This window comes from Ahaetulla prasina, chromosome 2 (genome assembly GCF_028640845.1).
Source record: "Ahaetulla prasina isolate Xishuangbanna chromosome 2, ASM2864084v1, whole genome shotgun sequence".
NCBI classification, from domain to species: domain Eukaryota; kingdom Metazoa; phylum Chordata; class Lepidosauria; order Squamata; family Colubridae; genus Ahaetulla; species Ahaetulla prasina.
The window spans coordinates 106,000,022-106,026,214 of record NC_080540.1 but is presented as its reverse complement, the minus strand read 5'-3'; the positions used below and the strand labels follow the sequence as shown (position 1 = coordinate 106,026,214).

The 26,193-nt window shown below is 35.6% G+C and overlaps 1 protein-coding gene across 4 annotated transcripts in view; it reads left to right on the top strand.

Moving 5' to 3' along the window:
• Positions 1-26,193, top strand: part of UBTD2 (ubiquitin domain containing 2) — a 77,061-nt gene that overhangs the window by 21,540 nt on the left and 29,328 nt on the right. For 2 of the 4 annotated variants that reach the window (XM_058171309.1, XM_058171308.1), the window contains exon 3: positions 2,067-2,231. The exons of the other annotated variants lie outside the window; for them this stretch is intronic. The gene's annotated coding sequence lies outside the window, so the exon portion shown is untranslated. The remainder of the gene's footprint in view (positions 1-2,066; positions 2,232-26,193) is intronic. 4 annotated transcript variants of the gene reach the window in all.

Below are 26,193 nucleotides of genomic sequence, written 5' to 3'. Positions count from 1 at the left end.
GAACGTTCTCCTATTTGAGAGGAGCTGCTGAGAGACCTGGGATTCCATCTGAGCTCCTAATTGCAAGGGAGCTGGCACAGACGTTAAGCTCTACCTTCTCCATATCTTAATCACTTTGACAATTAATTAATTTACAGATGAAGAGAGATTTCCTCTGTGGCAAAGATAAAACCCCTTGTGATGAGTTAAACCTTCTTTTGGAATTACAAAAAAGCAAGAAAGAAATACTTTGATTTAAACTTTCATTGAGCAAAAAGCTCAATAAAGAGAAGATTTAAGAAGGTTTTAAAACTGATAAGAAGACAAAGCTTTTGTTCTTTACTACTACTACTTTTGATGAATATGTTTGGGACAAAATTTTACTAAGCCAATAAAGTAGACCAGTCCTGCTTGGGAATGTTTGTTGTTTATTCTTAAAGAGTATATTTAATTGGCAGATTTTGTATAATAGAAGATAAGCGAAAGAAACAGACAATTATGTTTAATTTCCATATTATAGTACATTTTGTTTAAAAAAGACAAAGAATCAAGTCCTGCAGCAGCATTTTAATACAAGATAAAATAGAAATAAGAACTTTGAAAGATAAATTGGAATTTTATGTATGTAAGGGAAAAGAATATTTGGGAGAAGGGTGGTATAAAAATATAAATAAATAAATAAATAAATAAATAAATAAATAAATAAATAAATTTTCTTGATTGGAAAAAAAAAAAGGGAAAGACCCCATTTAGATGAGTCAATTAGAAGATGTGATTTTTAACAGCAGAGATTTAGATTGAATTCTGTTCAAAAAGTGGCAGATTTGTTAGAACAGGGCTGTCAAACTCGTGGCCCATGGGCCAGATACATCACCTCTGGCCATGCCCATCCCCGGTTTAGTGAAGAGGGGAAAAGTCCCGATACCTTACGTGACAATGCCTTGATGATGCGAGTTTGACACCCCTGTGTTAGAAAGATGAAGAATTAGAGGAGATGAAAACAGAGCTTTCACAACAAATGCTACAGGAATTTGATTACATGATGCAGGTATTGACTTTTCTAAATTTTTGAGCCGAGTATGAATTACAAATGTTTAACATAGAATATAAATGTAACACCTGTACCCAAAAGGGAGGAAATTATTTGAAATAATTAAAGCAGACTCATATTAGGAAAAAACCCATACAATATTTGAGCTATAAATCTTTGGGTGAATAATTTATTTTAGCAGATATCAAAAAGACAAATAGAGCTGTTTTGTATATTAATTCCCAATTAAATCCAGAACATATATTAATTGATGAACATGACATATTTGTTGCAGTAAAGTTAATTTATATGGAGTAAAATTATGGTGCTGGGTATTTATGTCCCAAATGAGCATAAAGTCATTTTTTACAAATGATTTATACAAATTCCTAATAGATTTTTCTATTGAAAATTATTATTTGATGGGGGATTGGAATGAAGTGGTCTCCTATCAACTGGATAGGACTTCTGAGAAAAATACTTTATATAAATTTACTCATGGTAAATTACAAAAAGTCTTCTTTGATTTGATAGTCAATTTAGGGTTGACTGATAAATGGAGATAAAACAATGGAGAGTACATTTATTTTTTAGGAAGACACAGATCTTTTCTGTCTTTTCATATTGGTTTCAAGAATAAACATGATTTGGATTTCAAGAGATCTGACAACTAACATTTCCAGAATAGGAGATTTTACCAAACATTTTTTCAGACCATAAATCCTACAAATCTTTTTTATAAAAGAAAATTCAGTTCTTTCAGATGGAGACTAAAGGAGGCATGATTACTGGGGGGAAAATGGTTGAGGGGTCCTTGGTACTCTCTGAGCTTGGTTATTTTCTTGTAGACATTTCATAAACGAGATGATGTCCAAACCTACCGAACTACCTAGATTTGGATAATGAAATGTCTGCAAAAAAAGAAGCAATCTCAGAGCACCAAGGACTCTAATCCTGAGCTACAAATATTCTCCTTTATTGATATAAAGAAATTAAAATAATTTTAAAATAATTTAAATAATGGTACTAATTTGAAATGCAAATAAATTCTTTTTAGGGGTTATTTGATACAACATAATTCTGAAGGCAAGAAGGTAAGAAAAGAAGGCAAGAGAAAATACTTTGGATGTGATAAAAAGAAGAAGGATTAAGGAAGTCCCCAGGAAATATAAGTATTTCTCAACAAATCAAGATTTTACAACAATAATCATCCACATTAACAGTAAGAGAAATGGAAATAAAATTGAATTATGTGAAACAGAAATTTTGAATTTGCAAATAAATTAGGGAAATAGCTGGCCTATAAATTACGAAGAGAAAAGAAATGATACCAAAATTACAAGAGGGAAATAATGTGCTATATAAAAATATTTTATTTAGTTTTATTTATGAGAAAATAGAAGAGTATGTCACAAAACAAAAATTACCAAAGAACAAAGACAAATTCTGAATGAACCTATAAGAAGAAGAAAAAATCTCAAAAGCTCAGAAATTGTCTAGAAAGTGTAAAGGTAATTAATAACATGAAGGGACATTTTATCATGAACAGCGGATGTGTAAAAAGCCAAAAAGAAAAAAAACTGCAAATAAATAAATAAATTCAGAAGATTTTAAAGACTAACATGCAATTGAAGCTAGAAACTTTTGTTTTGGTATTAAAGGACAGATAGTTAGAAAAATGTTGTGGAATATAAATGTTATGGGATATAAATAAAAATAAATAAATAAAAATTAGAATTACCTCTACAATAAATAGACCATCTGTATATATACAAAAAACCTATTTTGTCTCTAACATTACATGCACACAAGATTGTACTCTTCCTTCATTCTAGTGCAATGACCTACATCCAGATTTCTGTAGTATGGTACAGATAGTCAACTGAATATCTAGCTGTGCTAAATAATTCCATATGTTAAAATATCAAGCTCTTTCCAAAACAATTAAATGCTGAATCCTGATTTTTTTTATTGATAACTGCATTTCTTGCTTAATCCTAACAATACAAGGTTTAGACAAGTTAATTTAATGTATCTATGGCTTTAAATTCCTTCAGTTTTCTAAAATCTTCACAATATGTGATTTACACGATATGTGATTTGCATTAAATTGAAGGTATACTGATAATGAACAATGGATTCTTTATAGCATTATATAAAGTATTAAGAGCAATGAATATCAGTACAATTATATGGAAAATACACAATTTCCTTTGATCTGTTTTGCCAACCTAATCTAGGATTATTATATATAAAAATATGCTGGGGGCAGCATTTTCAGATCATTGACTGACTCTTTAAAAAGTACTGCTTATTCCAGTTTTTATTGATATAATTTTATTTATTTATTAAATATATAAAATTATTATATATTATATTATATATAATATATGATATTATATATTATATAAATATATATTATATTAAATTAAAATAAATATATAAAATATAATTGATATTATTATAATATAAATATATTATACTCATAGATATGGTAGATGCAGTGTCAGTATTAAATTACAGTATTTTTCCTAATTTTCATCGGAACTAAAGAACATTGTGTATCTCACTTCCAAATATGTCTTTAGCTAATAAATCCAGACATACATTTCCATATTGTGGGAACATACAGATTTCTGTCTCCATTTGGTAGAAGCACTCTTCCTTTTTCTCTTTTTGCTATTCTGTATTATCTGTATCATAGACTATGTCTGTTATGTCGAGACTGGAAGTAAATACTAAGTAAAATATTAATTGTGTGTGTTAAATCTGTTAAATTGTTAATCTGCCATATAATAAAATGAGCTAGCATAGATAATATCAGTTACCAGTAATATCAGTTTACAGCCATGACCTGGATGACTGAGCATCTCCGTAGACATTGGTAATATCAGTTAGGTGTGCCAGGCTCTAATGGGAAGTATATATCAGCAATGTTGGGAAGCCATATTGAAAAAATGGAAGTTTATCTACTATAACAATGATTTTGTTTTTGAAATAAAGAATTGTTTGAATGCTATACACTTTTTTATTCAAAGCTTTAAGTAGAAACAATTTTTATTAATTGGCTTGCTTAAATTTCAGATTGGGACCAGGTTAAAGCACTGAAAATTATTCATTTATTTACATTAGCATATCCAATGACTTCAAATGATACATACTTTTTTCCCAAATCAATACATTTTTTAGAAACAAAACAAAAACTTAAACTATTTTTTACATGTTACATTACTCACTCCATTCTGATTTGAAGTATTAAAACTAGAGTATTGCAAGTATGATTGTTACTGCAACTTTTCTATTAAATTAGTAGTAGTAGCAGCAGCAGCAGCAAAGAACTACCAAAGTATTGGCTGGATTCATACATCATGCTAGGCCATAGTTCAGGGGTCAGCAATCTGTGGCTCTGGAGCCTCATGTGTCTCTCTCACCCCTCTGCTGTAGCTCCCTGTCACTCAAAATATGCATCACAATCACCAATGTGTGACACCTGCCAGCACACAATTTATTGAACTTTTCAACCCCCGGTAGGCCAACCATGGATAAATCCAAGAAAAGAAAAATTTCAGAAGAAAACAACATTTAATTCAACTACATATGCTAGCCACTCAAGAAATAGTCAGGCACGAGAAGCGTTTTGTGGCTCCCAGTGTTTTTTTTTCCGTTGGGAAACGGGTCCAAATGGCTCTTTGAGTGTTTAAGGTTGCAGATCCCTGTCCTAGTTTATGAATCTCAGGGGTAGATTCACACAACATAGTATAATATATTAAAACACGTTATTTCATAACATAGTTTCTAAATCTTATCATCCTATTTACCGTATATACTCGAATATAAGCCGATCCGAGTATAAGCCGAGGTCCCCAATTTTACCCCAAAAAACTGGGGTAAACTGGGGACTCGAGTATAAGCCGAGGGAGGGAAATGAGGCAGCTACCGGTCAGGGAAAGCCTCCCTCCCTCAGCCGAGAAGGCTGGCGGCTCCCCCGCCCCGCCCTCTCACTGCACCGGCAGGGCTTCCCCGCGCTAATGCAAAAGCCCGCCAAGTTTGCACCATCCGGTATAATGTGAAAAAAAGAAAAAAAAAAACTCGAGTATAAGCCGTATATACTCGAGTATAAGCCGAGGGGACGTTTTTCAGCACAAAAAACGTGCTGAAAAACTCGGCTTATACTCGAGTATATACGGTAGTAATCTCTATGATTTGTATATACATACATCTTGGCTGTTACCCAACAACTTATCATTTAATAAATGTAAAAAATAAATGTACTTTTCTATATATAGATGATAGACTTGATTTTGGAAGAAGAGGGAAGCCTCTCCAATCAGATAAAAGTTGATGTTGAAGTAAGATAGTGATAGTACAGTAGATGTAAAACAAAAATCATGATGCTGTCACATTCTTTAGTGTCCAGCTGGAGATAATTAAAATTACTAGCATGAATAAATACATCTGGGAGTGTTGGCAGGCTTAAAGATGATTGCGACAACACAAAAAAATAATAACCATTTACTGTTTTGGTAAATACCATATATAACAAAATATATAATATTTATAAACATCACAGGTCATGTAATGTACCTGGAAGTAATATAAAATTGACAGACATGCTCTGATAAAACATCTTTGTTCCAATATTTTTTTAAATATATGATTTAGTAGTTCTCATATTTTCAAATATATGGTTTAGTAGTTCTCATTATGCATATTTCTCATTGGCAGAGGGATTTATTTTCTCAAGAATTAGAGAGGGAGATCGCTTTACAGCACCCTGAAATATATTTGATGTATAATACAATTAGATGAGGTTTTATTTGGAACCGATCCTTATCAATAGTGAAATAGCTTCAGGCGAATAGAGAGAAAACAATAGCATCCAGCAATAATCACTAATAAGAATGTGAAAAAGGGGGTACTAAATGTCAGGCTTCACACCAAAGCTTGGCAGTAAATCATGGGTCTCCAGACATTTAACCCTGAATTCATTTCTCAGCTAGTTTTGGCAGCAGACATGACTCAGCTAGATTAAAAGCTTTATCACAGACAAAAATAAAGCCACAAACGCAACAGTTGATTGCCCATAGCAGTGCAAAGAAGTCATATACAGACTATACCGATGACTCAGAGTTTGAGCACGAAGCTTTTCCTCCTGCCTTTCTCGATTAGTGGATATTTGGCACAGTTGTAAATATTGAGCCTGGAAATATTACATGATTTTCACCTCCTTTCCTTCTGGACTTGGGTATTTGGAGGATAATGGCTCCATTTCTACTTTGACTTAAACTGACAAGATCTCATTTTTTCAGGCCCCTCTATTCCTCTTTTCTCCTGACTCGGGAAAGCAGAGAAGACATGATTTCCAAAGAGTTCTCCCATTTCAGAACTCCCCTTATCATCATCAGAAGGGAATCTTTGTCTTTTATTAGATTTCAGAAACTACTGGGAAGATAAGTAGCTCTCATATGTCCAGATTTTGTTTAGTCTTAAACCCAGTACAGCCAGTGTATTTCAAGCTTCAGTTTTGCTGAACCTGGTTGACCCAAACTGATTCAGCAGAAATTCTAGAACAGGATGTTTTATTCCAGACTTAGAACAAAACATTCTTTTCCTGTCTTGTGAACATCCCTATTTGATCAGACATTCAGAGCAAGACCTCAGGTGTGCCATAGTTTTTTCATAGTTTTCTAAATCCAGGCTACTTTAAATCAGAAAAATTGGTTCTTCATTTTTCTGTTTCCTTAGACATGGGCTAATTATACTTTCCAAATAGGTATGGCTGATAAAAATTCATTTGCTCATGGGGAATTGTATAGTTCATATTGAAAAATTCAAGAACATACTGAACATGTTCTTGAATTTTCAAAAGTTTAGCAGGCAAGGAGTAAGATACATACCGGTAGCATTGGAGAGCTGTGGCTGCTGCCGTTTCTACAACAAAATCTTGAGATACTTAAGTTGAGACTGGTATAGAGAACACTAGTTATAATAGATTCTGCTCAGCTAGTTCATGGTCTGGGCTAATCAATATATCTGGGTCATCATTTGGTTCTGGAACAGGGCATTGACAACTTGGATCACAGGTTGGCCCTGTTTAAGAGAAAGGACCAAGACTATGCCCAATCTATCTAATCATATAGGATAGGTAGGTGTCCTTAGGGGAGAGGTAGTCCTGTAGGTAACTTGGTCATATGTTACATAGGCCTTTAAAGATAATAACCAGCACCTTGAATTGCACCTCAAAGGAAACCAGGAGGCAATGCAGTTTGCTCCATAGAGGAATTACATGAGTAAATCTAGGAGTATCCATGTAATTGTATATGGGAATGACCTCAGGAGACTGGGCCCAGAGACACTGCCTAAGGAAGTCAGACAAAAGATAGCATATCCACACCTGGATAATGGATTGAGAAAGAGGCTCACAAGAGAGTCTACTTTCTCAAAAAGGTAAAGGAGATGGGAGAAGAATTGTACTTTCAGACTTGCAAGATTCTGTTAATGTAAACTTCCAATAAAGTAGAATTAGCTAAACAGGTAATGCTTCTGTCTGGTCTACCTGGTAAAGTTGACAATCCATCACTGCGCTCATTGCTACATTCTGGGCTAGTTTAGAATTGGTGTGGTTTTCAAGGGCAGCCCCATGTAGAGTGCATTGCAATAATCCAGTAATATGGCCCTCCCAGGTAAACCAGACAGGAACCCTGACCAGCTGACCTAATTCTACTTTATTCCAAGGCAACATAGGCAACATTAACAGAATCTTGTAAGTCTGAAAGTAAATCTGGGAGTAAATTTTATTTCTTTTATGTACAGCTGTTACTATCAAATCAGTAAGATACAGTTTCTTTAAACACAGCTAAATTTTGCTGTATTGTCTATAAAATTAAGCAGACTTTGGCTGCCGATCAACAATCTCACCACTAATTGTAATATAATACTTTGCCTTGTTCTATTTTATTTTAACATTTAATTTTTATTCTAGTTTGTGACCATAAAAGATTGATTAATCACTAAATTGCAGAATATTAAATGTATTTACTTATTCTGAGGCCACCCAATTCTTTGATCACTGAGTGGCTTAAACTGAAAAGAGCTTATCCTAAGGTCTGGGAAAGGAACCAGGTTTTTAGTAGTTTCCTAAACATTATAAGGATTTATTTTGTACAATTCAAATGGCTACAAAGACTTATAGGAATGGTAATTCCTTCATTAGAGCATTAAAAAGGATACACAAAATAAGATCTTTTCATGAGGAAATGAAAATTTAAACTATGGCCTCATGGCATGCAATTAATCACACATTTTTCAGTCACAATTTCCAATATCCTTATCAGATTAAATTCCCACATACACACACATGTCGAAGTTGACACATCATGATATTTGGGTGACTCATCAGTTGACCAACACCCAACAGTGACTATTCCTGAATGCATGCCCCTTTCTTGCATGATTTTTGGAGGCTACTCAGGCCATATGACAAGAGAATGTGCTCCCTGTGTGGTCTCCGGTGCCTCTGAAAATCAGGTGAGAACGGGAAATGCTTTTTTGTGGTTTTTGAAGGCTGCAGAAGGCTTTGTGCAACCCACAGCAGCCTTGATAACGCCACAGGTGCCTGTCAACAGAAAGAGAACACTGCCTGAAGGTAAGCAGTGCACGGCAGATCCCGTAGAACGCTAGGCCACAGAGGCAATCATGCCATTCTCAAAGCTGAGGCAACTTAAGCAATGGTGTGAGGTGGCCTCTTGAGTTTCAGGCCCAGCCTTGGTGTTGCCGCTGAATGCCATTGTTCAGGATGGCCTAGATGGGGGAAAGAAAATTGTTTCCCTTTTGTTTACTAGAATCAAGGTAGGCATTTTCTGAATTTTTGACTTGCCAAACCCAAAAGATTGGCCATCATTGCACTATCACAAAACCAGTGAAAGATTAAGCCATTTCTCTTGCCTCAAAAGAGGAAAGGCTTTTTCCCATTACAGGCAGGAAAAATAAAAAGAAGTGTACGAATTTAAACCTTGATTTCATTAAAAGCAGGGCTTGTGTTTGATATATAGCACGGTAAAATTTATTTAAATGTATTTAACTGACTCTCTCACCAAAGTAGTCTGGCAGGGAACAGTGATAAACAGCATTCCAGGGTAAAAATAATGTTACCAATGTAACAGAAAAACAGCAGCTGTGAATAAAAAGAACTACTGAATAGTATTAAGCACCTGACCCCCATGCTTGGGCAAAGAGCCATATATTCAGTGCTGTTTGGAAGCCCAGCCATACTGGGGCCAATCTGGGTGCCCCAGAGGCCACATGGTGCAATCGAGAAGGCATACTGGTATTCTTAGAGCAACACCGGCACTTATGCAACATGTTACACATCTGTATGTAAAGTCTTCCATCAGAGGAGTATTGAGTACATGTATACATTGTTATTTTTGTGGGGAAAAAGGGGGCTTCATTCACCTGCAGATGCTATAGCAATGTTAGCTTTGGCCATGCTCTATTTTGGTATGCAACCTCACAGGTCTAAAAAAAAGTTTTGCTTTGCCAATTTAAAAAATAATATACTTCTGACCAGAGTAGGGAAGAATGACTAGGTGACCTGCTTCAAAGCTTGGGCTACTTTCACTTCATGCAATTCTTCACCTTTAAATTGGACTGTCTATTAAATAAATATAGCTTCAAGCAGAGGATTATCCTCTGACACCTCCTCAAATAGAAACTTCCTTGTAAAGTAGATAAATGGCTACAGTATATAATGGGATATTATATACCTCCCTCCTATCCTGCTCCCATCCTCCCCATCTTTTAATTGGGCTGCTGTATTATTTTAATTTGTTAAACGATTTTAAGAAATATTAAGCATTCATTTTTAAGTTGTTTTATTGTAGAAATGCCCAACTATACTCTGTACTCTTTTGGTAACAGTTATTCAACTAAGATAATTAAGACAATAAGCAGTCTAGTGGGACTGATATAATTGTGGAAATGGATGCTTATTTTAAGAATGTTTGGAACTATTTTGAAACATTAAATTGTCATTAGTTTCTTTATGTAACTTTGCCTCTGTTTTACACAACATCCTTAGCATGGTTGCAGTGTTCATACTTGCTTTGGATTTATACAATATATTGAATCATCAACTGATAAAATCGTAGAATGTATAAGGGTTCTTGGAGATCAGCGTAGAAGTTTGCTGTAATTTGCTACCATAGCAGCCCTAACAAACCATGCAGCTTTTGCTCAAACACATGCAGTGAAGGAAACACATGCATCTTTTAAAGACGTCTGCTCCATTCTTGAGCTACTTTTACCATTAGGAATCTTTTTCCGATTTCCAACCAAAATCTGCTTGTAATATAAACCCATTTTTTCTTGTGCTGTCTTATGAAACAATTCTGCACAACTATGCCCCATTTTATGAGGGTGACAGTCTTTCAGATTCAGTTTTCATGTTCCCCTGCAATCTTTGCTGCTAATATCTCAAACCAATTCCTTTTTTCCTTCTTTATCATCTTGATTGCGCTCCAGATTGTGCACTTTCTTAAATGTGTTGCCCAAAACAGATTAGATTACCTTGAACAGCAACATCAAATATACCAAAATAATTCCCTGCCAAAGAACTTTGATCAAGATGTTTTTAATTTTTTAATGCATTGCTGCTTATTTTATAATACAGAAAATAATGGTGTAAAAATGTGAGAATAAACTAGTAGTACTTGTATAGTAAGTCCTCAGTTTAATGGACTTCGGTTAAGTGTTTTCCACTAAACATAAAATATTTATATTTTTGGCTTTGCATCATAAAATACCATTTGTGAACTTCACAAAAAGCTGCTGATGGTTAAAGCATTGGACTAAGAATGGAGAAAACCAGGTTTTACTCCAACCTCAACAGATATTCACTTGATGATTTTGGGTCAGACATGATTCTCAACTACCTTATATATTGTAATAGGAAAAGAGAGACAACATAATATATACTGCCTCAAGTTCCTGAATAAAAGGCAGAATATAAATCCTATCCCAACGTGTAAAATTCCATTTCCACTTTATAGGCACATAAAATACATAGGCAAAAAACTTAGTTTGTCTTTTATATATTTTGTTATATAAAATTCTATTCCTATCTAATAAATATTTCTTGTCCTATTAGTCTGTAAATCAATGTTTGACTGGAGACTAAAATTTATTATTTGAAGTTTTTAACATTATGACAACTATTGTTGCTGCTTAAACCTTACTAATATTTGCAAGTGCTTTAAGAAAAGGCAAACCAGAGGAAAAAAAATCATAATTTCTCTAAAATGCCTTAATTTTTGATTTGAACTATTAACCTTTCAGTAGAAAAATCCTGGCTTATCTACCAAAACTAATATTCATTCTCTACGATCATTTTTAGGATTGTATAATACAACATTAAGAATTTATCTTTTAAATACATACGTAGCTATTGATATATTAGTATTACAATTGCTTTAGACTGCATTTTCCAGTGGCTCATAGAGAAAATGATAAAAAATATTTTGGTAAAATCTTCATAATAGAAGTGCAGTATATAATCCTGATATTAAAGTATGACATCTCATGTTGGTTGGGTGTTCTTTGTATATTTTTATGATGATAAAAATGTTCTCTAGCTGAATTCAATTTTTGCTGATTGCATGGATTCAGCAACGATGCTTTCTTGAAAGCAATAGGGAAGTAGTTTGCCACTTCCTTCTTCTATCATATTTTTTGAATTCCTAATCTAGGCTAGGAAAATGAAAAATTATGGGAAAGTCTATCCAAACACTAGCTTAATAATCTGTAATAAACTCTATCCAAATACTAACCATGCCTATCCCTAACTATTAGCTAAACTATTAGCTAAAATTTATATCATAATTTATATATTTGCATAAAATAATAAGACAAGATTTTGACAAACTTTCATTGGACAAACTATTCATAAATATACTCTGTGTACTTGCCCTAGGCTGCTACTTCTAATGCAAGCAAAATGATGTATATTTACTATATTCAGAAGAGTTATTTGGCATACTCAGTGGATCATATACCAATATTGAGAATATTGTCAGCATATAAAGCAAGTTTATAATTGTGATTAATCTATAATTATTTGAAGTAGATGTTTTTAATCAATGTTTTGTAGCTACATTGTTTTTGTCAGGCAGAAAAGACCAGGCCACAAGTTAAGTTCCAGTTAAACTGATTTATTGCTCGTGCCTATCAACGTGCCTATGAACTAATGGTCAGCAATATTTTGGTGCTTGATAAGGGTTAATGAAATTCAAGAGAGGTTGGACATGGTCTGCTTGTGGCAACATAGGGACTCTAGTCTAGACTGATTCCTCTTTTGACTCTGCTCCCAGGCTCTGCCACTCCTTTTCCTATAGCTTTACAGAAAAAGTAAAGATTAAATAATTTGTTAGATTCAGATAGCACGCAGGTGATGATGAATTAAAAATGGAAATTTCTAATCTATTGGCTGTCATGCTGGAGTTTTATTCACATTATTGTAAACACTGGTTTAGTCTGACTCCTAAAAGCACCTTGTAATAAATTATAGAAGTGGCTGCTCCATTTTAGGCTTGTAGCTGTCTTTGAGGTGTTATTAACCTAGTGTTGAACAAGTGTTTTAACGTAGCCCATTACACATGAGAAATGCCACACTTTGAGACTGACTTTGCCTTTAATTCCTTTTATTAGCATAAGAAGGATGTTCCCTAAAAGCAGTCTGACATTTCAGATGTCTATTGAATAAATTATTCTACAGTTGTACCTTCAACAGGGTGCTTTTTGCATCTGTGAATGATTATCAGTTGCAAATACTCAGAGCAAGAGTTGCTGTGTTTGGTTGCAGACTGACAGATGTTTTAAGAAAATACAGAAGCAGTTTTGAGAAATTAAAGCAATGTATGTGTGACCCTTCAGTTTAAAAAATATATATAAGAAGTGAAAGTAGGTAAAGGCATGCTAACGAAGTTTAATTTTCAGAAATAATAGTCTTTGAAGTAAAGCAAAAAAAATTACTATTATATTACACTGCTATGAATGTTGATTATTTTCAAATGACAGTGTGGTATAGTATTTATTGTCCTGAAGAATTATACATTTAATAATTGCTGTTTAATTTGTTAGTTAATAATACTTCATAGAGTCATAGATTTGGAAGGGACTCATAAAGTCCAATCCCCAGTACATTGTAGGTTTCGCTATTTCATCCTGATACATTGCTCTGTTTGAACATCTCCAAGGGGAAAAGGAGAAAAAAAACCCTGCACTCTATGAGGTTATCTGTTCCATTTATTTAAGTTTATGCCTATCTTCCAACAACTGTTTAACTAATTCAAGATTAAATGGATTAGAGAACAAATAAAACTGTATGATATCATCAAGAGAGTAAAAGAATTAAAATGGAAATGGGCTGGTATATGTATACAGTATATGTGGTACCTTGCTCTATAATGGTGACTGTGAGAAGGATCTTGGAGTCCTAATGGACAAACACTTAAATATGAGCCAGCAGTGTGCTGCAGCTGCCAAAAAAGCCAACACAGTTCTAGGCTGCATAAACAGAGGGATAGAATCTAGATCATGTGAAGTGTTAATACCACTTTATAATGCCTTGATAAGGCCACACTTGGAATACTGCCTCCAATTTTGGTCACCAGGATGTAAAAAAGATGTTGAGACTCCAGAAGAGTGCAAAGAAGAGCAACAAAGATGATCAGGAGATTGGCGGTTAAAACATATAAAGAACAGTTGCTGGAACTGGATATGTCTAGTCTTATGAAAAGAAGAACTAGGGGTGACATCATAGAAGTGTTCTGATATCTCAGGGGTTGCCACAAAGAAGAGGGAGTCGAGCTATTCTCCAAAGGACCTGAGGGTAGAACTAGAAGCAAACAAATCAAGAAGAGAAGCAACTTAGAACTAAGGAGAAATTTCCTGACAGTTAGAAAAATTAATCAGTGGAACAACTTGCCTCCAGAAGTTGTAAATGCTCCAACACTAGAAGTTTTTAAGAAGATGTTGGATAATCATTTGTCTGAAGTGGTGTAGGATTTCCTACCTAAGCAGGGGGTTGGACTAGAAGATCTCTGAGGCCCCTTCCAACTCTGTTATCCTATCCTGTCCTGTCCTGTCCTGTCCTGTCCTGTCCTATACTATACTATACTATACTATACTATACTATACTATACTATACTATACTATACTATACTATACTATACTATACTATACTATACTATACTATACTATACTATACTATACTATACTATACTATACTATACTATACTATACTATACTATACTATACTATACTATACTATACTATACTATTGTCACATAGCAAGAAAAACTGAGGCAGGTGGACCAAGGCAGTCATCGAATGATTCCACTTGATAAAAAGGGTCCACGAAACATACTTAAAACAATAAATTGACAACATCATCAGGTATTGCGGACCCAATTGGCAAAAGAAAGCTCAGGACCATATAGGTAGGAAACATGCAGAAGAGGCCTTCATTGTGCAATGGATAGACAAGGGCTAAATGATGATGATGACACTGATATTTAAATGACAAAAGTAATGTTTGAAAATGCAATACAATTAATAAAAAATAGTAGAACTCAGAGGCAAAGCGCAAAGAAACTTTTGTAGAAATAAAGAAACATACTTGGCGTCTGTTTCACACACACGGGGGAGAGTCTTGAGCCTTGAGGGAGACCACACATGAGGGCTGCAGATGCAGTATCCCCCACCTCATCAACACTGATGGAAACTGATCACTGACAAGGTTGTCAACCACTGGAGTGCAGTCCTCCCACTCCCAATCCCTGCAACTGGTCCATAAACTGGCCCAACTATGGTTGACAGTTGGAAAGCCACTGAGAGATCTAGGAGACAACAAAGTGCAGAGCAACCAAACAGCAGAAATGGGGGGGGGCATAGGCTGATCGGAGAAGTTGAGGCGTACTCTGCATTTGTAAATGTGGAACAACTGCCAAGCACCTGAATTTTGATCACATGTCTGGGGGGAGGGGAGGGTGCTGCAATGGCTTTCACTTCAAAGACCAAGCCTAAGTACCATTTGTTCATTGCCACCATAATGTCAAACAGTTATTCAACAAATTGTTGTTTAGCAAGGTCTACCTGTAGTTTTTACACATCTGAAAACCGTTGAAGTTCAAAGACTTTTTTTCTTTAACAAATAACATCTGCCTGCCACTCTAGAATAACTATGAGAGGAGACGACTTCCGGTATCCGGTGGCAACGGACGTCTGGAAGGCTTCTCCTGCCTCCAGTGTCCGAATCCGGCCGCCGCCGAGGCCCTTAGGGGCCAGGTGTTCCGAAAAGGACACCTGCCGCACGGACGGCTCGCCAGGGGTCTCCCAGCCGATATACAGGACTGGGGGGACCGATGCTGGCGCGTCCTAGGCTCGGCGGGGTTCGGAGGCCACAGGCCGCGGCCATTATTTTGGTCGTCGCCTAGGCCGCTGTGCCCAGTGACACCGGGGCTTTGGATTTATAATTGCAGCAGCCTGGTGGTGAACAGGGAACGGAGAAGAATTGAGGAATGAAGAAGGGAAGGGGATATCGGCAAATGTGAGTGGAGTACTCCGGAGTGCGGGGGTTTTTCTCCCTGCGACTGGAAGGAGTACGAATCACTTTGGAGAGAGGAGAACTTAAAATAACAAGATTACCGGTTTTGTGGAGCTCTGGAGAGAAGAGGTGATGGAGAAATTTAGGAGGGAGGGTTTGAGGCCCCTCCTCTGGGGAACAATGGTGGCGCCCAGCTTCCGCCTTCACTATGAGAATCTTGATGACATCACTTCCTTCGGCTTCCTGGTTGACTAACTGTACTCTGGACTCGTTGCTCCTGTGAGTGCCCCTGGTGGATCCGGAGGAAATTATAAGGATACTGTGCTTGCCTGAGGATTTAAAAATTTTTTTAAATGGCAAAAGGTCAGAGACCAACTGCTGGAGAAATGGAGAGAATTCTGGAAAAGTTATCTAATATGGACAAGAAACTGGATGAAATAAGAGCAGAAATTGTGACTATCCAAAAGGATTTAAAGGATACTCAACAAGTCTCAGCAGAAAATAAGCAGAAAGTGGAAGGTCTGGAGGGTGAGATGCGGGCAGTACAGAAAAGAGGGGAGACGACAAGCAATGCTGTGCTTGGACTACAGATGGATAAAATGTCTTATTTTCTTAGGTTTCAAAATTTGGAAGAAGTGGACCAAGAAGACTTGAGAGATGTTGTGACTAAACTGTTGGGAGAATTTCTTGGGAGAGGTGTTGATTTTATGAATTGGGATGTGGATCGAGTTTATAGAGTTAATTCACAATATGCACGCACGCATGCAGTTCCTAGAGAGGTTCATGTCAAATTTGTGAAAAGAGAGACGAGAGATGAAATTCTTAGAAAACATAGGAGTGGGGCACTGACTTATAGGGGCAGGGAGATAGCCATTCTGAGGCAGATTCCCAGACAGGTACGTGAAATGAGAAAGAAATATTATTTTTTATCAAGCAAATTGTACCAGAAGGGAGTGGGCTTCAGATGGCTGATGCCAGAGGGATTGATGATTTTCCGGGAGGGCATTACGAAAAAAATTAGTACAATTGCGGAGGCTGCGGCCTACGTGGAGGAACACAAAGCCCTCCTGGATTTAGATGACCCAGGAATTGAAGAAGGGGAGGTTATAGACCATGGGGCGGAGGCGGCTGCCGCTGTTGCGGCCCTGGAGTTGGGTCAGGCTGAACCCAGAGTTCTGAGATCCAAAACTAGGAAGTGACAAAGATATTTGGTATTGTGTTGGTTTTCCTTATTCTCTTTCGTATGATATTCTGATTATTCTTGACCCTTCCTTATTGTGTAAGATTGAAACTTAGCTACTTCGTATCACCTGCTTGCCATATGGCTGTTGTATGTGTTTAAAATTTCGAGTAAAATTCTTATCATGTATAAGAAAAATGAAAATTTACCATACCTGATATGTATTTGCATAAATTTTTTTTGACCAATAAAAACTTTTTATAACTAGAATAACTATGAGATTTTGAGGTTTATACAGGCTTCTGCTGTGAAGATGTGAAGTTCCTATAAGATGCTATGCATAAATAGCTTTATCAGACATGAATAGAAGTACAGGAAGTCTGCAGGTTATGAAGCTCCAGATTATCAATAACTCTACTTGTGATAATAGTATTACTTTCTACAAAACATTTGAAGAAAACCTGTTTACAGTGTTAGCTATTTATAGAAATATCATAGGCATATAATAAGATTATCAACTGATTTTATTTTATTTTGATTTATGGACCAGGTATTAAAAATTTTAGGATTGTTTTTCCCCAAATGAATGTCATAGTAATGATTATAAAAACTGAAGTAAGAACTTATCTATATATCACATTCTGTATTACATTGCTGTGTGAGTGAGAAGCCATTCGGTTGTTTCAACAACTTGGTATTCAGTATATAGCACAATAATTCTGTAGAAGTTTGAGATAGTGGAATTTCATATTTGGTATGCATATTCTGCGCACAGTTTTACATTTCTGCATCTGTTTGCAAAGCAGAAGGAAAACGTAAAATGCAAATATTAATTTGACATTGGAATTAAGTTAATACATACATTATGCAAGACTTAATTTATTTATAAATCCTAAATTGGCAGCCATTTGTAAATGGAGCAGAGTGCAAAATGCATTAAAATATGACATCTAAAGTAGAATCTTTTCAGACATTGCACTTTATAGCCTAAAGCTTTTTCTTTTGACTTTCAACATTACAGCTGATACAAAATGTTCTCCCATTTTATTCACTACCATCCTGAATTATAGACAGGATATTCATCTACTATATAGCTTTCCCATACTGTATACTATAGAGTTTCCCTCCAAGGGCTGGTCTAGTTGTTGCTTGTGCAGACTTCAGAAGAACCGTGAACTATATAACATTTCAAAATATCTGTTGAGGTTGCTCCCTTGATACATATCTTTAAATGGTATTTTTCTTCATCATAATGAATGGTTTCTTGCAGTCTGCGGAGGAAGCACATCTGTGTAGTGAGCATGGGAAAGTAGTATGTTCTGGGAGAGTCCAACTCAGGACTGATATCACTACTAAAAAGGAAAAAAAGGAGCTGGTACTGAATGATTACAATCCAGAGATCCATTTCCAGCCACCACTGTAACTTTCACCATTATGTAGCCCTAATTCTAGAAAAATTCCATGGTGACCTTAGAAACCTTGCTCAGTATTTATCATATCAGGATTTGGCTTTCCTTTGGGACAAGCATTTTAAGTGATTATTAAGATTCTGCCTCCCTTGTCCTTAATGTGTGATTGCTATGTCAGTTAAGGTTTATGCAAAAGGGTCTGTGTTTTTGAACAGTTGTTGAGGTTTTTTTTCATTTGAGAATAATATAACCATTTTCCTGTTTCCCAAGTTCAATATTGTTGGCCACATCTTTTTTTTTTTTTTAAGTGCACCATAAGTTAACTTGTTGATCAGGATTTAACTTGGAATGGAGGAGGGGTTGAATAGATAGGATAGCGAGAGATGCATTTATGCCGTTACAAAATCAAGTGAGTTTTATAATTTTATTGTAGCATCAAATGTCTTGTATCTTCTTAGGTATACATATCTTGTTGATACAAATTGATCTGTTGATTTTGAAAATAGATAGCCTGTTTAGTACACATCAAAAAGCGACTGTTTTATTAGGGGAGTGGATTTATCTAGTTGATAGGCTGATGAACAGATATAAGCAGCATCTTGCTATGCAACTATGTAGAGCAGCTATTTTAAATTTCAGCTATATTTATTAATGTGTGGAGAAACTGCAACGTGACACTCAAATTCTCTAGTATTTATATCTTTCAGTCTTGGCCCACCTTTCCTATGATTTTACATTACTCTTTTGAAAAACACTCCCCTCATTAAGCAATTAAGAGAAAAGGGCAATAAGCTTGCAATATTCCATTCTCCTTATTTTTCAGAGGGTATTTCTGTTACATAGGGATAATAAAGTGTTAGCCATTCCATAAGAAAAAAGATTCTCTATTAGATATACCATGCCATAAGACAAAAGATGGAAAAGCCCTATTAATAAATTCCTGAAAAATAATTTTACGTGAAGCAGAAAGAGAATCATTTTAAGAGAAGGTAGTCATAGCAGAAGTTCAATACTATGAAATATGATCTTTTTTGCTGTACTCTAGGTCTGTTAATTTTTTTTTTTTTTTTGTTTACATTTATACCCCGCCCTTCTCCGAAGACTCAGGGCGGCTTACAATGTATAGGGCAATAGTCTCATTCTATTTGTATATATTTACAAAGTCAACTTATTGCCCCCCCAACAATCTGGGTCCTCATTTTACCTACCTTATAAAGGATGGAAGGCTGAGTCAACCTTGGGCCGGGCTCGAACCTGCAGTAATTGCAGGCTTTGTGTTCTTAATAACAGGCCTTACCAGGCAGAGCTAAACCGGCAGAGCTAATTTTAAATGTAGAATTTTAATAAATATGGGAATGAGATTTAATAGATAGGAAATACGGTTTTGTGAAGTGAATGATGAACATCCAGATAAGATGAAATTCTATCAGTCAAGAAAGAAAACCAGGAAAATGAAAAATGTTTGCAGTTCTGCCCAATGCTAACAAAGTATCTTTTTTGTTTTGCTTTCCTTTCCTTACAGTCAATTAAAAATATAGTGTATGGTGGTAGTTAAAAAGTTGTGTATCCTTTGATTTCTTCATAAATATAATATAATATAACAACAGAGTTGGAAGGGACCTTGGAGGCCTTCTAGTCCAACCCCCTGCCCAGGCAGGAAACCCTACACCATCTCAGTCAGATGGTTATCCAACATTTTCTTAAAAATTTCCAGTGTTGGAGCATTCACAACTTCTGCAGGCAAGTCGTTCCACTTATTAATTGTTCTAACTGTCAGGAAATTTCTCCTTAGTTCTAAGTTGCTTCTTTCCTTGATCAGTTTCCACCCATTGCTTCTTGTTCGACCCTCAGGTGCTTTGGAGAACAGCCCGACTCTCTCTTCTTTGTGGCAACCCCTGAGATATTGGAATACTGCTATCATGTCTCCCCTAGTCCTTCTTTTCATTAAACTAGACATACCCAGGAACTAGTCTAGTTTAATGTGACTTAAAATTTTATCTGTTCTCCACTTGTCCTAAAACTAGAGAACCCAGTTAAAAAACTGAGTCAAAAACTTTAAACTTGTTATATGCTATATTTATTGAGGAAAATGAGGCAGCTACATATACATGTGCAAAGCAGAATAATTTTTTTTAAAAACAAACTAATCATACACCTTGCTGCAACTTATTGCAACTAAAGTCACGCAGTACAATGTAGACAATGAATATATATTATAGAGCAATAGGAGTACATATTGTACTATAGTCTTAATCAGAACAATTATTTTGGAAGGTTGAAGAGATTGCTGTTTCAAAAACAATATACTGTTACTCCCAACTCCATATGAACTGTGTTAGACCTACTTGACCTATTACTGCTAAAGAGATGAAATTTGAAGAATTTAGTGAAGATAAGCAAAAACCAGTTGTAAAAAAGAGTTTACCTGTAATCGTAGCATTTAGTAGCTTTATAACATGCAGAATAATCTTTGCAACATGCTAGATATCAGTTGAGAATGTAAGAGCAAGTGCTGAAAATTGTAACAAGATTGGAGTTGCCCATTCATCATTTCTATAATACTTGTATTCTTTGAGTTTATCTTCAGAAAGGAGATCGCCTGTGTGTTGTACAATGTGGGAATGACCTTGGGGAAAGAGGGGAAGTGATGCTGCCAAGAAATAATCAGACAAGCAAAGGAGGACCCCCCAGTGATTTAATGGTCAGAGAAAGGAATTTGGAAAGGATTCACCCGAAAAGGATCAAGCAGTTAAAAGTGGTGGTGGGAATTTTTGTACTTTCAGACTTGCCAGATTCTGATAATGTAGCCTTACAATAAAGTAAATTTAACTCATCTACTTGTGTTTCCTGTCTGGCATCTATTTATTGAAGCACATGCTTTCTGAAACTGACACTGAATGTTTTAAGGGAGCGGTTTTCTGTAAACGTTAGCTTAATTTGCATTTCAGAAATATATCTTACTTGATTTCAAAATGAACAGAATATATTTATATTTGAAATATATATTTGTCCTCTACATGGAACCAGAGGGGAAGTTAATACTTGCCTGTACTTGATCGACTTACTTTGATTTTTATGAAATATGGAAGTAACTTTGTTTTCAGTACCCTTGGCTTACAGGTAGTCCCCACTTATTAACCCTAACTGGAATCAGCAACTCCATCACTAAGCACAGCAATCGGTAACTAAAACATCACATGACTTCCTTGTTTAACAGTTCTCTGTTGCCTTTGTTAAGCAAATTCAGCATGGTCATTAAATGAGGACCCATCCCAGTCTAAGCCATTCCCAGCTTTGTCCCAGTCTGGAGTCCTGGTTCTTACAAGACAAGGAACTTCATCCTCTTCAATTCCTCCTCTCTCATCTTTCCTTCCTAAGGCACAGCAAGAAACCCCAGAACGGTGGCAGTAGCACAGCGTGATTGGTTTGTTTGTTTGTTTTATTTCATTTGAAGTCTTTTCTAGTTTCTTGTGCTGCAGAAATTATATGGGTTTTGACATTCTTTGCAAGCTGAAATAATTCCTTGGGATAGAATGCATTCAATGCCTCTGTTATTTTAATATGCTGTATACTTTCCCTAGGCATTGTATATCTAAGCATTATGCAGAATGAGAACTATTTAGGCGAAGTATGAAAAGAGAGTCATGAAAAAGGTTAAGGTTAGGGTTAATACCATTTATTGAAAAGACATACAGGAAAATGAAAGAAGAAATGCAAAATAAAGTACAGGGCTTTCTTGCAGAAGAAAACAAGAGAAAAAGACTGGCATTGATCTTGCTCCAACAAGAAAGTATTTAGAAAGCATTTTAGCAGGAATATTTTATACTTTGCAGGTTTGCCTTCAGTATTTCATAGAATGCCTATGGAAATGTGTAAAATACTAAGCATTTCATGCTTTGATGTCCCATTTTTGGCATTCTGTAGATTTCCTAGGCATTCTATAAAATGTTTAATTTCACACATTGACAGTAACAATGTATATCTGCATCTTAGTGTTTAGGCATATTTGATTATTCTCCACAGTTTGTGTTTGTTACAGACATCAACAGTCTAACATAACTTAATAAACCAGCTCTCAAAGAACTGGTTTTAATCATTGCCAGACTTTGGCCTTTACAAGCTATTAAAAAGACATTATTCATAACATAATTAAACACAGAAACAGTGTTAAACTTTTTTTAACTATATGACTTGTCCAATCATATTAAGGAGATGAGACAGCATTTATTCTGTCAAAGCTGATTACATGCTTCAAGTTATTGTGCAATGTATACAGAAGACAGCAATCACAATTACTGTTTCTGTATGAAAATCCACTATACTCAAGGTATTTTCCCTGAAAATACATCGAATTAGTGATAATATCTAAACCATCAGAGTTGCCTAATTTCATAATGGGAGTATTCAGGGTGGATAAAAATAGATGATTTTTTTTTAAAAAATGGAATTAAAAAAAAAATAAATTGGATTTTTTTGATTTTTATCAGTTATTTTAATAAAATGCTTTTGGAGTAAATAGTTTTCTATTTAAGATACATTAATACTGTATTTTTTGGAGTATAAGATGCACCGGAGTATAAGACGCACCTTAGTTTTTGGGGAGGAAAATAAAAAAAAGCTGATTGGCTGGTGAATTGGCCTTCCGGAATATCCCCAATCAGCTGTTCCCAGGGGTGAATTTTAGCAACAGGTTCCTTGGTTGTGAGCTCTGTGCCTTGCTTTTTTTTGCTTTTTTTCCTGTCTCTGAAACTCTATTTGAGAAAAAAACTTTTTTCTGCCTCTGAAAGCTCTATTTGCGGGCTTCTTTTCTGAAGCTCCATTTCTGATGCTTTTTTCAGCCTCTGAAACCTCTGTTTGAGAAGCTTGGCGGGGCTACATTCGGAGTATAAGACGCACCCAAATTTTCACCCTCTTTTTTGGGGGAAAAAGGTGCGCCTTATACTCTGAAAAATACAGTAATTTGTTTATTGAGCATGAAATGGAGTTTATTTATGTAGCATAAGGCTGTATATTCTGCAATATTTACATTTTTGGTAAATTCATTCAATGAATCCAAGCTCTGCAAGCTGAGATAATATGCACTGCATTGATGCATTCATACAATTTCACAGTAACCATGAAATAAATCATAATGTTCAGGAATGTTCCTTTATCCAATTGTTTTGCAAATCTATGTAAACTACAAATTGTATGATTGATTGAAGAGAAATGCATCTGTACACCAGGCTCTTAAGAGGTGTGAGGAGGAAGGGCAAGCAGTAAAAATAAAAGTGAAACCTTCAAAGCAGCTTACAAATATAATATTAAAGAGCACCTGACATTTCAGATTCATCATCGCAATGGCTGATAGTAGGTATCCATTCACCTGCTGCCTGCCATGTCCTTCATCTTGTTGTGTCACTGCCACATCACCAGCCATTCCAGTAAAGTGAATGGAATTGTTGGTGAGTCAACAGCAGGTCAGAGGAGGAGCCGCTGAGGGACAGAGGTGACAGTTGCTCTTTAAAAATTATGATTTAAATTGAGTTGATTTAAATGAAGCCTTTTTACTAGTGATTTAAATCGTGATTTAAATTGACCTGATTTAAATCAAATCCACCCTGTTCACAGTTAAGAATGGGAAAGATAGCGTAAGAAAATTTAGTCTCTTAACAACCCCACCCCACCAAAATCTTTCAGATATATTATGCAGGTCAGCTTTGACAAGTTATAGAAAGCAAAGTAGTGACTTAATTTGTCATATTCTGGGATAATCGAATGAGCCATTAGTTCTAAACTTGCCATCCATTCTCTTTTCATAAAGGATTGAGCCCTGTTTGATATACAGCTTGGCTATACCTTCTAGCTAGGTTCTGTGAAAAAGAAATTGTATCCTTTCAGATTGTCTGAATTTTTGCCTACCTTTGCAACTGAAGGTTATCAGAGCTTCATGTGAGTCATCACCATATATATTAAGAGCATTTGAGCAAACAAGTACCACTAAAGTTTGATGCTCATTTCATTTATTTATAAACAAAGTCATCCAATGTGCAATGTGTTAGTATGACAAACACCCCACCCCCACCAGCCAAATCAGTCAGTTAAAGAGAACATGGAGGCTAGTTGTGTGAATATTTCATTTAAAAATGAAGGTTGATTCAGACACTCTTGCCCTGTATGCCTCTCAGAACTCTGTCTTAATCACAGTAAAGTTCTCACCATAAAGATTGTAGAGACACTTACCTCATTCTTTAAAAATAAAGATCTCTGTAAAACAGTTAAAATCATTTCTGAGGTTTTATTTTATTTTATTTATTTATTATTTATTTATTTTGTCACACAGTATATGTAAGCATAAGCATGAAATAACTATACAGTATATAAGCATATATATAATTATGAGTATGTAATAACTATATTAATTGGATATAACGAAAGGAAACAATAGGACAGGAACGGTAGGCACATTTGTGCTCTTATGCATGTCCCTTACAGACCTCTTAGGAATGGGGCGAGGTCAATAGTAGAAGCTTTGGGGATTTTGGGAAGAGACCACAGAGTCAGGTAGTGTATTCCAAGCATTAACAACTCTGTTACTGAAGTCATATTTTCTGCAATCAAGATTGGAGCGGTTTAGTATTAAGCTTAAATCTATTATGTGCTCGTGTATTGTTGTAATTGAAGCTGAAGTAGTCTTTGACAGGAAGGACATTGTAATAGATGATTCTATGAGTTAAACTCAGGTCATGTTGAAGGCGGCGTAGTTCTAAATTTTCTAAACCCGGGATTTCAAGTCTGGTGGCATAAGGTATTTTGTTGTATTCAGAGGAGTGGAGAACTCTTCTTGTAAAATATTTCTAGACACGTTCAATTGCATTGATGTCAGAAATGTGGTATGAGTTCCAAACAGTCAAGCTGTATTCAAGAATTGGTTTAGCAAATGTTTTATATGCTCTGGTTAGTAGTGTAGTGTTTCTGGAGAAGAAGCTACGCAATATTAGGTTTACAACTCTTAAGGCCTTTTTTGCAACGTAGTTACAATGAGCTTTGGCACTTAGATCATTTGATATGATCTAAGTTTTATTAGTACGTAGTCAGAGACAGTAGTGAACCTCCCCAAGACTGGCTCTGCTATTCAAAATTGCTCAAAGATCATAACATAAAATAACATCCTGGGATCTATAGACATGTCCTATTTGGCCAAAGTCAGCTTTAAAGATTCCATTACCAAAAAGGCATCAAGTAATGATATTCATGGGAGAACTAACAAGCCAGAATTCATTAAGAAGAACATGAATGCTTGTTCCAAGTATGCCAGAAAGTGAACCTTTCACTCAAGTATGCCAGAAAGCAACCCTTCCAATCAATAGAGGAACTATTGAGTTACATGAATATAATTATGTCTGATGGGAACACAAACATTACATTCCACCATAACAACCTCATCCCAGCTGTTAAGCATGAAGTGATAGTATCATGACTTGGAGGTGTTTTGCTCCTCAAGGCCTTTAGCATTTGCCATTATTGAAGAAAGCATAAAACTCCACTTTGGATCAAAAAACTCCACTGGAGAACATACAAGCAAGTCTGCAAGCTAATGGTTAATGCATTGTTTTAGAATGGTTAAATGACAGTCCAGACATAAATCTCATAAATATTTTGGCAGAACCTGAACAAGCATTTTATGTTTGAAACCCTTCTAGTGTTGATTAAGTTGAAGCAGTTTGCCATGAAGGAATGGGCCAGAATTGCTTCACAATATTGTAATGAGAGACTGATTAAATATTAGAGGAAGCATTTGTTTGCAATTGTGGCAGCTGAAGAAGGTACAACCAGTTATCGAATGTAACATTTTCACACTGGTAATTTGCATGTTGGAGACTTTTTGTTTATGAAACAAATGAAGCAAACACCACATTTCAACAGGACCCATATGAAGATCTGATACATTTTAGTAGTTGATCTATACAATTGTTAAGTGGACAGAGTCCCAGGTAAGAAATGCAACGTGCTT